A 14,225-nucleotide genomic window follows, 5' to 3' on the forward strand; every position below is an offset into this window, starting at 1 on the left:
ACTGGCAGCTCCCCAGCAGACACTTTTTCTCCCGCAAGGCCATTCCAGCACTGCACCGCTTTGTGATGGCCAATGTGGAGCGAGGGCTGGAGCACGCGGTTGGTGAAAGGGTCCACGTCACCATGGACTCCTGGAGCAGCCGCTTCGGGACAGGCCGCTACCTGTCCTTCACTGTCCACTGGGTCAGCTTGGTGGAAGGGGGTGAGGATGGGAGAGCAGCAGCGGGCACAGCAGCAGCAGCAGCAGCAACACAGTGGGTGGTGCCACCCCGCAGGGTCAGGGGAACTGCAGCGGGTTCCTCCGATCCTCTGCCATCCTCCGCCACACCTGGCCAAACCCCCCGCCTCAGCAGCAGCGTGAAGGCCCGCCACTGCCAAGCGCTGCTGCACTTGGTCAGCCTTGGCAAGACCAAGCTGACGGCAGCCCACGTGTTGGCCAAACTCCAGGAGCAGGAGAGGATTTGGCTGACCCCCAGAGGCCTCAGAGTCGGAGAGGTGGTGTCCGACAATGGGGCCAATCTGGTTGCTGCCATAGACAGGGGAAACCTGACCCACATCCCCTGTCTTGCCCACGTGCTGAACCTGGTGGTGCAGAAGTTCCTGCGCACCTACCAGGGGATGGGCGAACTGCTGGAAACGGCAAGGAATGTTGTGCGTCACTTCCGGCGCTCGGCTGCAGCCTGTGCGAGCCTGGAAGACGTGCAAAAGGAGCTGGATCTGCCACGCCATCGGCTGATCATTGACGTTCCGACTCGCTGGAACTCCACCCTGGCGATGTTGGAGCGTATGGTTGAACAGAGGCACGCTGTCAACCAGTACCTTGCCCTGGCCACTGTTTCCGCAGCTCGGAGAAGGGACAAGACCAGCAACATCCCGTCCATCGTCCCCGATGATGACTGGAGGCACATGCAGCAGGTGTGCTTTGTGCTGGCTCCCTTCCTGCAGGCCACAAACATGGTGAGCAGGGACCATGCTATGGTCTGCGAGTGGGTGCCCCTGGTTTCTCTGCTGAACAGGGCCCTCGATGGTTTGCTGGAACAGGGAGCGGCAGCCTTGGACCAGCAGGAGCGGCAACCAGCTGCGCAGTCCACCTCTGAGGGGGAGGAGGAGGAGGACTTGGTGGAGGTCCCTGACCTGGCTGCTGATGAGGGGGATCAGCACAGCGCAGCTGAGTTGGTGCGGGGGTGGAGAGAGGATGAGGCGGCAGAGGAGGAGGATGAGGACAGCACTGACGTCGATGTGCCAGCAGACGTGGCCCGCCTCTTCCCAATGGCAGCGCACATGCTGGCGTGCCTGCGCAGGGACCCCAGGGTGATCCAGATGAAGCAGAGGGAGGACATCTGGATCAGCATGATGTTGGACCCACGCCTCAAGGGGAAGTTGAGCCAGTTCCTGCCGCCTGCAGGAGGAGACCCAGCGCAACAAATAAGGAGCTTGCAGCAGGCCCTTGTTGAGCGCTTGGAGGAAGCCTTCCCCCAGCCTTCCACCCCCACTGTCCAGCAGCCAGCACAGAGGCAGCAGCAGGTGCCTGCATCCAGCAGCAGCAAGCGCCCCACAGACCTGCTGTCTCTCAGCCACGAGCTCTACAGGACTGTAGAGGCTCCGGCAGCAGTGACTAGAGAGGAGATGCATGCAGCAGCATCCTCCTCCGGTCACAGCCAGCGCCTGACCCGCATGGTGGCTGACTACATGGCGTCGTACAGCGGGCTTGACAGCGATGCCCCTGTTGATCCCATGGAGTATTGGGTCAAGCGCATGGAGATCTGGAGCGAGCTAGCGCAGTACGCCCTGGAAGTGCTGTCCTGCCCCCCTTCCAGCGTGCTGTCCGAGCGCTGCTTCAGTGCAGCTGGTGGCGTGGTCACCGAGAAACGCTCACGTCTGTCTCACAAGTCTGTGGACAGACTGACGTTTCTCAAGATGAACCAGGCGTGGGTGGAAGGCGAGTTCCTGGCCCCTGTTGTCGGCGAGAGGGGGACATGAACTGGCTGCCGGAACCATCGTTAATGTGCCTTACCACCCTTTACCACCTCCTGGCTCCTGCTCACTAAGCCAGCCTGGTTCACTTTGACTATTACGTCGCCTGCAGCCACACATTTTACACCTACAGTGGGCTGCTGTGTACTGCCCTTCTGCTGTCTGTCTGTGTTTCCCACTGCCAGGGTACACAGAATGACCTTCTTCTGCTGCCACTCTGCCACCAGCTATTACGTCAAACAATAGCTATATTGGTTGCAAAACCGAAACCAAACAAACCATTAAAAAAAAAAAAGGTTTAATTTTTCTGAGGTGCCCGGGTTGAAAACTGTGTTGTTCCAGTTGTGTATTGGACACAATGTGGGCTGCACGACCGCTGTCTGGGACCTCCTGTTGTGTTTATTTACGGCCCTGGTATCACCGCTAGGTACCAGGGCTATTATGTCACGCTGCCTACCTGCTGCCACACTCACACTGCTCCTCCATACCTCCTCCTGCTGCTGCTGCTGCTGTCTGTCTGTGTTTCCCACTGCCAGGGTACACAGATGATTTACCTTCTGCTGCCACTCTGCCACCAGCTATTACGTCAAACAATAGCTGCTCGCCTACTCCTCCATTCCTCCTCCTGCTGCTGCTGTCTGTCTGTGTTTCCCACTGCCAGGGTACACAGAATTACCTTCTTCTGCTGCCACTCTGCCACCAGCTATTACGTCCAAAAATAGCTAAATTGGTTGTAAAACCAAAAACCAAAAAACCATTAAAAAAAAAAAAGGTTTAATTTTTCTGAGGTGCCCGGGTTGAAAACTGTGTTGTCCCAGTTGTGTATTGGACACAATGTGGGCTGCACGACCGCTGTCTGGGACCTCCTGTTGTGTTTATTTACGGCCCTGGTATCACCGCTAGGTACCAGGGCTATTATGTCACGCTGCCTACCTGCTGCCACACTCACACTACTCCTCCATTCCTCCTGCTGCTGCTGTCTGTCTGTGTTTCCCACTGCCAGGGTACACAGAATTACCTTCTGCTGCCACACTGCCACCAGCTATTACGTCAAACAATAGCTGCTCACATAATTACTCTCCTCCATTCCTCCTCCTGCTGCTGCTGCTGTCTGTCTGTGTTTCCCACCGCCAGGGTACACAGATTTACCTTCTGCTGCCACTCTGCCACCAGCTATTACGTCAAAAAATAGCTATATATCTGTGTAATTGGTTGTAAAACCAAAACTACAAAACCATTACAAAAAAAGGTTTAATTTTTCTGAGGTGCCCGGGTTGAAAACTGTGTTGTCCCAGTTGTGTATTGGACACAATGTGGGCTGCACGACCGCTGTCTGGGACCTCCTGTTGTGTTTATTTACGGCCCTGGTATCACCGCTAGGTACCAGGGCTATTATGTCACGCTGCCTACCTGCTGCCACACTCACACTGCTCCTCCATACCTCCTCCTGCTGCTGCTGCTGCTGTCTGTCTGTGTTTCCCACTGCCAGGGTACACAGATGATTTACCTTCTGCTGCCACTCTGCCACCAGCTATTACGTCAAACAATAGCTGCTCGCCTACTCCTCCATTCCTCCTCCTGCTGCTGCTGTCTGTCTGTGTTTCCCACTGCCAGGGTACACAAAATTACCTTCTTCTGCTGCCACTCTGCCACCAGCTATTACGTCCAAAAATAGCTAAATTGGTTGTAAAACCAAAAACCAAAAAACCATTAAAAAAAAAAAAAGGTTTAATTTTTCTGAGGTGCCCGGGTTGAAAACTGTGTTGTCCCAGTTGTGTATTGGACACAATGTGGGCTGCACGACCGCTGTCTGGGACCTCCTGTTGTGTTTATTTACGGCCCTGGTATCACCGCTAGGTACCAGGGCTATTATGTCACGCTGCCTACCTGCTGCCACACTCACACTACTCCTCCATTCCTCCTGCTGCTGCTGTCTGTCTGTGTTTCCCACTGCCAGGGTACACAGAATTACCTTCTGCTGCCACACTGCCACCAGCTATTACGTCAAACAATAGCTGCTCACATAATTACTCTCCTCCATTCCTCCTCCTGCTGCTGCTGCTGTCTGTCTGTGTTTCCCACCGCCAGGGTACACAGATTTACCTTCTGCTGCCACTCTGCCACCAGCTATTACGTCAAAAAATAGCTATATATCTGTGTAATTGGTTGTAAAACCAAAACTACAAAACCATTACAAAAAAAGGTTTAATTTTTCTGAGGTGCCCGGGTTGAAAACTGTGTTGTCCCAGTTGTGTATTGGACACAATGTGGGCTGCACGACCGCTGTCTGGGACCTCCTGTTGTGTTTATTTACGGCCCTGGTATCACCGCTAGGTACCAGGGCTATTATGTCACGCTGCCTACCTGCTGCCACACTCACACTGCTCCTCCATACCTCCTCCTGCTGCTGCTGCTGCTGTCTGTCTGTGTTTCCCACTGCCAGGGTACACAGATGATTTACCTTCTGCTGCCACTCTGCCACCAGCTATTACGTCAAACAATAGCTGCTCGCCTACTCCTCCATTCCTCCTCCTGCTGCTGCTGTCTGTCTGTGTTTCCCACTGCCAGGGTACACAAAATTACCTTCTTCTGCTGCCACTCTGCCACCAGCTATTACGTCCAAAAATAGCTAAATTGGTTGTAAAACCAAAAACCAAAAAACCATTAAAAAAAAAAAAAGGTTTAATTTTTCTGAGGTGCCCGGGTTGAAAACTGTGTTGTCCCAGTTGTGTATTGGACACAATGTGGGCTGCACGACCGCTGTCTGGGACCTCCTGTTGTGTTTATTTACGGCCCTGGTATCACCGCTAGGTACCAGGGCTATTATGTCACGCTGCCTACCTGCTGCCACACTCACACTACTCCTCCATTCCTCCTGCTGCTGCTGTCTGTCTGTGTTTCCCACTGCCAGGGTACACAGAATTACCTTCTGCTGCCACACTGCCACCAGCTATTACGTCAAACAATAGCTGCTCACATAATTACTCTCCTCCATTCCTCCTCCTGCTGCTGCTGCTGTCTGTCTGTGTTTCCCACCGCCAGGGTACACAGATTTACCTTCTGCTGCCACTCTGCCACCAGCTATTACGTCAAAAAATAGCTATATATCTGTGTAATTGGTTGTAAAACCAAAACTACAAAACCATTACAAAAAAAGGTTTAATTTTTCTGAGGTGCCCGGGTTGAAAACTGTGTTGTCCCAGTTGTGTATTGGACACAATGTGGGCTGCACGACCGCTGTCTGGGACCTCCTGTTGTGTTTATTTACAGCCATGGTATCACCGCTAGGTACCAGGGCTATTATGTCACGCTGCCTGCCTCATTGACTGCATGCTGCCACACACTCATCCTCCTCCTCCTGCTGCTAAATTTACCTCCTGCTGTCTGTGTGTTTCCACTGCCAGGGAGCACATACAATGGCGCTTCCAACATGCGTGCGCCACCAGCTATTTGTTGTTACGCTCAAAAATAGCTGCATTTCTTTAAAAAAAAAAAAATGAAAAGAGAAATAAGTGACGAAGAAGACGATATAGAAGAAGATGAAGAAGAAGAAGAAGATGAAGAAGATGAAGAAGAAGATGAAGAAGAAGATGAAGAAGATGAAGAAGAAGATGAAGAAGAAGATGAAGAAGATGAAGAAGAAGATGAAGAAGAAGAAGAAGAAGAAGAAGATGAAGAAGATGAAGATGAAGAAGATGAAGAAGAAGATGAAGAAGATGAAGATGAAGAAGAAGATGAAGAAGATGAAGATGAAGATGAAGATGAAGAAGATGAAGAAGAAGATGAAGAAGATGAAGAAGAAGATGAAGAAGAAGAAGAAGAAGAAGAAGAAGAAGAAGAAGAAGAAGAAGAAGATGAAGAAGATGAAGATGAAGATGAAGATGAAGAAGATGAAGATGAAGAAGATGAAGAAGAAGATGAAGAAGATGAAGAAGAAGATGAAGAAGAAGAAGAAGAAGAAGAAGAAGAAGAAGAAGAAGAAGATGAAGAAGATGAAGATGAAGAAGATGAAGAAGAAGATGAAGAAGATGAATATGAAGAAGATGAAGAAGATGAAGAAGAAGATGAAGAAGATGAAGATGAAGAAGATGAAGAAGATGAAGATGAAGAAGATGAAGAAGAAGATGAAGAAGATGAAGAAGAAGATGAAGAAGAAGAAGAAGAAGAAGAAGAAGAAGATGAAGAAGATGAAGATGAAGAAGATGAAGAAGAAGATGAAGAAGATGAAGATGAAGAAGATGAAGAAGATGAAGAAGAAGATGAAGAAGATGAAGATGAAGAAGATGAAGAAGAAGATGAAGAAGATGAAGAAGAAGATGAAGAAGAAGAAGAAGAAGAAGATGAAGAAGATGAAGATGAAGAAGATGAAGAAGAAGATGAAGAAGATGAAGATGAAGAAGATGAAGAAGATGAAGAAGAAGATGAAGAAGATGAAGATGAAGAAGATGAAGAAGATGAAGATGAAGAAGATGAAGATGAAGAAGATGAAGAAGAAGAAGAAGAAGATGAAGAAGAAGAAGAAGATATAGAAGAAGAAGAAGAAGATATAGAAGATAAAGAAGAAGAAGAAGAAGAAGTATATACAGTACTGAACAAAATTCTGGACACAACTTCTCTTTTCACCTTTTTTTTTTTTTAAAGGAACATCCCCACATAATCACTTGCTGTTGTCACTTGGAAAAAAATATGTTTCTTGCATCATTAACCCTCAAAACAAGTGTTGGGAAGCTATTTAAGGCCAATTCGAATAGTCAGCTCGAATAGTTAGCTCGAATACCGACTCAAATAGTGAGCTCGAAGTCCGAGGTCGAATCGAATAGTAAAAATTATTCGACTCGAATATTCGACTGACCTCGAATAATTTACTATTCGAATTCGACCAAACTCGAATTTTAAAAAGGGGTATTTGAGCATCACTAGTTCTGATTTTTCTTTTTAGTCATATGGCTTATCACAGCACGAATATCTGAACTTTTGATTTATTGACGATTGTCTTTCTTAAGTTTATAGTCATTTATAGCCAAAGGGAGTGCGTTCTTCCAGTGCACAGGAATTACTCATTCCATATATTTGATAAAACCCATTCAGTGGGTATATTTTTCTGTCGTTTAACACCACCAATAGTTCGAGAATCGCTGACTGTGAATGCCATAACTTGTTTTGGATAAAAGCGCTAGATACTTCAAGCTACCTCCTCTAGATATTTTGATACTTTGCCGCAGCATGTGCAAGCCACACCTAGCCAAGTTTAGGACGACTCAATAGATATCTTATTCCAAAATTATATGTATTTTACCCGCTTGCTCTGTGTAGTATCACAGGCCAGCGGAGGTTAAAGTGTAGACAGTGGGAAAATTCCTGTCATTTATAGTTGATTGCATAGAAATTGTGGGGCAACGCCCAGTCGTTATATCCACTGAGTCATCCTAAATTAGCCATTTTGTTTTTGATAAGCCACCATTTTGTTTGCGATAGCACCATTTTGATTTTTGATAGCAGCCATTTTGATTTTGATAACAGCCATTTTGTTTTCGTTCAAGTCATCCATTTTGTCTCCAGACATCCTGTGGTAAATTGAGTAACAGGGCCGACGGCCATATTTGAGGAGTCACATCTATGCACTGTATTTGAATTGACTGCTGAATGGTTTAAGCCTTTTGTATTTGGTGATTAAGTATAATAACATTTTGATGTTTTACTGAAATTATTATCCAGCTCATTGCTTATTATAAGAATGACCTTATGAGTTTTGTTATATATCAAAAGTGCAATTTTATATTGTTTTGATATTGTAATATTTATTCGATATTAAATTGATATTTTATAAATTGGTCTATGTTTATTTACATGTTTAAACCAGTACTGTAAAACCTCGAAAAACGAGCTCACACAGTTAGGCGTGTGTTTGTATCTTAAGCTCCTCCTATTTTTCCCAGGAGCATTACATTTACATTTTTGATTTTATAATTATTTTTAACAATTTATACAAACATTGACAAAACGCCCGACAATGAGGCACATAAATAGACAGCATTTCACATCAATAGGCAGACCCTTAAAGGATACCCGAAGTGACATGTGACATGATGAGATAGACATGTGTATGTACAGTGTCTAGCACACAAATAACTATGCTGTGTTCCTTTTTTTCTTTCTCTGCTTGATAGCGTTAAATATCAGGTATGCAAGTGGCTGACTCAGTCCTGACTCAGACAGGAAGTGACTACAGTGTGACCCTCACTGATAAGAAATTCGAACTATAAAACACTTTCCTAGCAGAAATTGGCTTCTGAGAGCAAGAAAGAGAGATAAAAAGGGGAATTTTCTATAAGTGAGGGTCACACTGTAGTCACTTCCTGTCTGAGTCAGGACTGAGTCATCCACTTACATACCTGATATTTAACTCTTTCAGGCAGAGAAAGAAAAAAAGGAACACAGCACAGTTATTTGTGTGCTAGGCACTGTACATACCCATGTCTATCTCATCATGTCACATGTCACTTCGGGTATCCTTTAATATGGTAGACACCTCTCACCTGGCAGCAGTTCCCCAAAATACACTCAATCTGACAGTAGTGGTTCCCCAAAAATAGGTAGCCCCAGGTCTATAGGTGTCCCCAGAACAGGTGGTCAGCAGTATAGATGTCCCCAGAATAGGTGGCCAGCGGTATAGATGTCCCCAGAATAGGTGGCCAGCGGTATAGATGTCCCCAGAATAGGTGGCCAGCGGTATAGATGTCCCCAGAACAGATAGCCAGGGGTAGAGATGTCCACAGAACAGGTAGCCAGGGGTATATGTGCCCAGTATATGTAACCAGGGGTATATGTGCCCAGTATATGTAGTCAGGGGGTATATGTGCCCAGTATACGTAGTCAGGGGCTGTACGGTTTCTAGGCACGACCCTCACAAACAACCTGAAATGGGGACAAAACACCATCAGAATTCAGAAGAAATCTCAGCAGAGGCTATTCTTCCTGCGCCAACTGAAGCGATTCGGCATGCCCCGGAAACTGCTCACCAGCTTCTATTCCGCCACCATAGAATCCATCCTCTTTCCTCAGTCATTGTCTGGTACGCGGGTGCAACTGCCAGTGAAAAACTCAAACTGCAGAGGGTCATATCCGACGCAGAGAAGATCATCGGGTCTCCTCTTCCACCTCTTGATCTCCTTCACTCCGCCAGGATGATGAAGAGAGCCACCATGATCTCCCAGGACCCCTCCCACCCAGGCAGTCGCTACTTCGAAATCCTCCCGCGGGGCCACCGCTACAGAACTTTAACATCCAAAACCACCAGACGGGAGAACTCCTTCTACCCCCAAGCGGTTCGGCTGCTTAACGCCAACCTTCCCTGTCGAGGCCTGCCTACTAGCATGCCCTAGCGCCAGCATCCGTCTTCCGCCTGCCCTGGTTCCCAATGCTCCTGGGAATGTTATACGTAAAGGACATATCTATACCTCTACTGAAGTTTTTGCTACCTATATAAATTGGTACTTGTATGTGTTTTCGTGTCTGTCCTCATACTATGTCTATGCCATGTGTACCATAAGCAATTCCGAGTATGGCCCTGCCGTACTTGGCGAAATAAAGTGATTCTGATTCTGATTCTGATTCTGATATGTGCCCAGTATATGTGTAGCCAGGGGGTATATGTGCCCAGTATATAGGTAGCCAGGGGGTATATGTGCCCAGTATATGTGCCCAGTATATGGGTAGCCAGGGGGTATATGTGCCCAGTATATGGGTAGCCAGGGGGTATATGTGCCCAGTATATGGGAAGCCAGGGGGTATATGTGCCCGGTATATGGGTAGCCAGGGGGTATATGTGCCCGGTATATGGGTAGCCAGGGGGTATATGTGCCCGGTATATGGGTAGCCAGGGGGTATATGTGCCCGGTATATGGGTAGCCAGGGGGTATATGTGCCCAGTATATGGGTAGCCAGGGGGTATATGTGCCCAGTATATGGGAAGCCAGGGGGTATATGTGCCCGGTATATGGGTAGCCAGGGGGTATATGTGCCCGGTATATGGGTAGCCAGGGGGTATATGTGCCCAGTATATGGGTAGCCAGGGGGTATATGTGCCCGGTATATGGGTAGCCAGGGGGTATATGTGCCTGGTATATGGGTAGCCAGGGGGTATATGTGCCCGGTATATAGGTAGCCAGGGGGTATATGTGCCCAGTATATGGGTAGCCAGGGGGTATATGTGCCCGGTATATAGGTAGCCAGGGGGTATATGTGCCCGGTATATAGGTAGCCAGGGGGTATATGTGCCCGGTATATGAGTAGCCAGGGGGTATATGTGCCCGGTATATGGGTAGCCAGGGGGTATATGTGCCTGGTATATGGGTAGCCAGGGGGTATATGTGCCCGGTATATAGGTAGCCAGGGGGTATATGTGCCCAGAATAGGTAGTCAGGTGTGCCCCCCAGCAGGAGGGGAGCAGCGCAGTGGAGGGAGAGCTGTGAGCACCTTAGGGGGCTCTCCCTTGCTCGCTCTTCCCTCCAGAAGTAATGTCCGGGTGGCTGGCTGGCTCACCTGGGGGCTCCACGCTGTCTGCGGCCTGCCTGGCCCTGTTTAGCCTCCAGAGGGATGGTGCTGGCTGGGCTGGGGCTCAGGGCAGGGGCCGGGCTGGGCTGGCTCGCTGGCTGGCGGCGCCTCTTCCTCTGACTTGCCGCTCTGTGCAGCGTTCCACTTCTATATGGACGCTGCGCGGCGGTGCGGCGGGCGACCATGACGTGTGACGTCAGTGACGTCACCCGCTGACTGAGAATGGGGAGATCTGGATTCCGGGCCGGCTGGCGGTGAGCGCTGCATAGCAGCGCGTATTGATTAAAATAATTGAATATTAAAAAAAACAACACTGCAGCTGAGCTGGGGGCGCCTAGGCCGTCCTACCCCGACCCCCCCCCCTAGCTCCGCGCCTGCACACGACTTCTCTTCTTCCTCCTCCTCCCCCCTCTGTGCTGCCGCAGGTGTTGAGGAAACAGCTGGGTCTGATGAAATTGGTCCCATGCCTGTTCCTGCCGTAACTGTTCCTGGTCACGCTCATTCACAGCTTCCTCCGCCACTCTACGCACAGCACGCTCCAAGAAGTAAGCGTAGGGAATCAAGTCGCTGATGGTGCCTTCACTGCGACTCACCAGGTTGGTCACCTCCTCAAACGGCCACATGAGCCTGCATGCATTTCTCATCAGTGTCCAGTTGTCGGGCCAGAACATTCCCATCTTCCCCGACTGTTTCGTTCTACTGTAGTTGTAGAGGTAGTGGGTCACGGCTTTCTTCTGTTCTAGCAGGCGGGAGAACATGAGCAGGGTCGAATTCCAGCGAGTCGGGCTATCGCAAATCAGTCGTCTCACCGGCAAGTTGTTTTTCCGCTGAATTTCCGCAAAGCGTGCCATGGCTGTGTAAGACCGCCTCAAATGCCCACAGAACTTCCTGGCCTGCTTCAGGACATCCGCTAAGCCAGGGTACTTTGCCACAAATCTTTGAACAACTAGATTCATGACATGTGCCATGCAGGGTATGTGTGTCAGCTTCCCCATATGCAAAGCGGCAAGGAGATTGCTGCCGTTGTCGCACACCACGTTGCCTATCTCCAGGTGGTGCGGGGTCAGCCACTCATCCACCTGTTTCTTAAGAGCAGCCAGGAGAGCTGCTCCAGTGTGACTCTCCGCTTTGAGGCAAGACATGTCTAAGATGGCATGACACCGTCGTACCTGGCATGCAGCATAGGCCCTGTGGAGCTGGGGCTGTGTAGCTGGAGAGGAGAACTGCCACTCAGCCAAGGAGGAGGAGGACAGCGAAGAGCATGTAGCAGGAGGAGAGGAGGTGGCAGGAGGCCTGCCTGCAAGCCGTGGAGGTGTCACAATTTGGTCCGCTGCGCCCTGCTTGCCATCGTTCACCACCAGGTTCACCCAATGGGCTGTGTACGTAATGTAGCGGCCCTGCCCGTGCTTGGCAGACCAGCCATCCGTGGTCAGGTGTACCCTTGACCCAACGCTCTTCGCAAGAGATGACACCACTTGCCTCTCAACTGCACTGTGCAGTTGGGGTATGGCCTTTCTAGAAAAATAAGTGCGGCCTGGCATCTTCCACTGCGGTGTCCCGATGGCCACAAATTTACGGAAGGCCTCAGAGTCCACCAGCCGGTATGGTAACAGCTGGCGAGCTAACAGTTCCACCACGCCAGCTGTCAGACGCCGGGCAAGGGGGTGACTGGCGAAATTGGCTTCTTCCGCTCAAACATTTCCTTCACGGGCACCTGACTGCTGCTGTGGGCAGAGGAGCAGGAACCGCTCAAGGGCAGAGGCGGAGTGGAGGAGGGTGCCTGTGAAGGTGGAAGGGAGAAAGCGGCAGAAGCAGATAATGCACCTGATGGAGGAGGAAGAGGAGAAGGAGGGTGACTTTTCTTTTGTGTGCTGCTGCTGCTTTTGCTCAGGTGGCCATCCCATTGCTGTTTGTGCCTTTTCTCCAGGTGCCTTCGTAAGGCACTTGTCCCTACCTGAGTGTTGGCCTTTCCACGGCTCAATTTTTGTTGGCAGAGCGAACAGATGGCTTTGGTCCGATCTGAGGCACACACAATAAAAAATGTCCACACCGCTGAGCCACCCTGGGATGTGGGCACTATGGGGACCTCAGCAGCTGATGCTGAAAGGCAAGTTGGCTGGCTGTACATAGGTGGCGATACATGGTGCCGGACACTGCCACCAGCTGTTTCTGACGAAGAGCTGCCCCAGCTTCTTTCAGCAACTGCTCTCCTCCTACTACTCTCTGACTCCCCCTCTGAACTGTCCCCCTCTTCATCTCCTCTATTGGGAACATACAGAGGATCCGTATCATCGTCATCATCGTAATCATCCTGCCCAGCTTCGCTTGCCTCAGAAAAATCCAAACATGCACCATCAGTAGGTCCTTCCTCCTCCTCACACGTTACATCCATAGTGTTGTCGCGTAACTCAGACATATGAGCTGGTGAAAATTCATCTGGCTGTAACAACAATGGTTGTGCATCATTGATTTCACCACTAAATAATTCTTGCGAAGTGTCAAATGCAGCGGAAGTGGTGCTAGTAGTAGCGCTGGTGGCTGAGCAAGATGAGGTGTTCTGTGTCGCTAAATACTCAACCACGTTCTGACAATCTTGGGAGGTGATGGGACGTGCCTTCTTCCGAGCACTGTACTGTGGGCCAGGTCCACACGAAATTACATTTACACGACCTCGCACAGACCTGCCGGGTGGCCTTCCTCTGGCTCTGGCACTACCTCCTCCTCTACCTGTTTTGTCCATATCGGGTATGCACGGAGTGGTATATCACATTGCGTGCACTCACGTAGGTAGGTGGGTTCACTTAACTGCACAGGTATGCGCACTGATGCGGTGGGTTCACTGAACAGAACAGGTATGCAGTGGCGGGTTCACTGAACAGGTATGCAGTGGCGGGTTCACTGAACAGGTATGCAGTGGCAGGTTCACTGAACAGGTATACAGTGGCGGGTTCACTGAACACAACAGGTATGCAGTGGCGGGTTCACAGAACACGTATGCAATGGCGGGTTCACTGAACAGTACAGGTATGCAGTGGCAGGTTCACTGAACAGAACAGGTATGCAGTGGCGGGTTCACTGAACAGTACAGGTATGCAGTGGCAGGTTCACTGAACAGAACAGGTATACAGTGGCAGGTTCACTGAACAGAACAGGTATACAGTGGCGGGTTCACTGAACAGAACAGGTATGCAGTGGCGGGTTCACTGAACAGAACAGGTATGCAGTGGTGGGTTCACAGAACAGGTATGCAGTGGCAGGTTCACCGAACAGGTATACAGTGGCGGGTTCACTGAACAGAACAGGTATACAGTGGCGGGTTCACTGAACAGAACAGGTATGCAGTGGCAAGTTCACTGAACAGAACAGGTATGCAGTGGCGGGTTCACTGAACAGGTATGCAGTGGTGGGTTCACTGAACAGGTATGCAGTGGCAGGTTCACTGAACAGGTATGCAGTGGCAGGTTCACTGAACACAACAGGTATGCAGTGGCGGGTTCACAGAACACGTATGCAATGGCGGGTTCACTGAACAGTACAGGTATGCAGTGGCAGGTTCACTGAACAGAACAGGTATGCAGTGGCAAGTTCACTGAACAGAACAGGTATGCAGTGGCGGGTTCACTGAACAGGTATGCAGTGGTGGGTTCACTGAACAGGTATGCAGTGGTGGGTTCACTGAACAGGTATGCAGTGGCAGGT

This window comes from Hyperolius riggenbachi, chromosome 7 (genome assembly GCF_040937935.1).
Source record: "Hyperolius riggenbachi isolate aHypRig1 chromosome 7, aHypRig1.pri, whole genome shotgun sequence".
In the NCBI taxonomy this organism is placed as follows: Eukaryota; Metazoa; Chordata; class Amphibia; order Anura; family Hyperoliidae; genus Hyperolius; species Hyperolius riggenbachi.